Source organism: Octopus bimaculoides, chromosome 11 (genome assembly GCF_046866305.1).
Source record: "Octopus bimaculoides isolate indiv1 chromosome 11, ASM4686630v1, whole genome shotgun sequence".
Lineage (NCBI taxonomy): Eukaryota > Metazoa > Mollusca > Cephalopoda > Octopoda > Octopodidae > Octopus > Octopus bimaculoides.
In genome coordinates this window covers 23527925-23529603 of record NC_142938.1, presented here as the reverse complement: position 1 = coordinate 23529603, position 1679 = coordinate 23527925, and positions in this window count along the sequence as shown.

The following is a 1679-nucleotide window of genomic DNA, read 5'->3' as shown; positions in this document are numbered from 1 at the left end:
CTGTCCTCCTAATTGTTGTTTTTCCTATCCGCCTTTGTATCATCCATCTGTCCGAATGTTTTATTGTCCTCTATTGCATTTTTGTTCAATTTTATATATATATATATATATATATATATATATATATATATATATATATATAATATATATATATATACATATATATATACATATATACATATATATATATATATATATGTATGTATTATATATATATATATATATATACATATACATATATAGTAGGCGCGGGCATGGCTGTGTGGTTAGGAAGCTTGCTTCCCAGCTACATGGTTTTGGATTCAGTCCCACCGCGTGGCACCTTGGGCAAGTGCCTTTTGCTATAGCCCCGAGGCGACCGAAGCTTTGTTATTGAATTTGGTAGGTGGAAGTTACTGCCGTGTGTGTATATGTCTGTGCATGTGCTTGTGCCTCTCTCCCAAAGAGAGAGAGAGAGAGAGAGGGATATATATATTTCATTTTTGGATTTCGTTTTGCAAGATCCTTTATGTGAGGTTGTGTATTGAAGCATATTCTGTTGTGTCTGGAGAGACCCATTCACTTTTAGTGCCTTATAATTTAACACACTCACCGGTAAAATTTCCACTCATTTACTTATTTATTTTTCTAAAATTTTCGTTGCTTCTTGCAACCTTTTCAGTAGTCTTTGACTCTCAACAAATATTGAAAAGGTTGCAAGACGCAACGAAAATTTTAGAAAAATAAATAAGTAAATGAATGTCTTACCGGTGAGTGTGTTAAATTATAAGGCACTAAAAGAGAATGACTCTCCCCAGACACAACAGTATATATATATATATATATATATATATATAGATAGATATATATATTGTATTATATATATATATTGTATTATATATATATATATATATATATATATATTAGGGTAAGGAGGGGGCATAAAATGAGTAACTTCTGATTTCTCGTTATTTTCTCCCAACCCTATTTGAAATTATTACATTGTATTATCATTTTGTACTGTTGCATCATCTTTAGGAGTAAAAATTAGTCAACATTGTTGTTGTTGAGGTTGAAAGAGTCCAAAACATAGTCAGGTGGCAGGTTCTCTTTTTTTTTTCAAGAAATTTTTCCTCAACTTTGACCTGATTGTTATTTAAGTTGCTAATAAAATATTTGGATAATTTTTGGTGTCTAACAATCAATATTCTTTTTTCTGTTGGATTCCAGGTTAATTTTTTCCCCCCACACTAATATCTAATTTGATAATTTTCAAGTTTCAAAAAATGGGGTCTATATTGGGGTAAAATGAGTAATGACTAATTTCAATAATTTCTTCTCTTAAACTGCATGGAGTGTAAAATATCTCACGAAGAAGACATTCCAGCAGATGTGAAGAAGCTACAGAGAATATTTTGTTTTTTTATTTAGTTGAGGTTCGTTAATTCCGTATCATGTGCCATTTCCCCCTGACCATATCTCATTTTATTTTTATTTTTATTTTTTTAAAATTTTTATCTTTCTGATGTCTAAGGATAGATATTGATGTGCATGAGTCTGTTTTCTGAAGAACTGAAGCGGCAAATTTATCTTATTTTGGCCTACTCATTTTGCCCCAGCCAAATTTTTCTTTTATATGCGCAAAGAGAATGGCGATAATTTTCTGAAATGATAATCAGATCATGTTATAATGTTTTTAA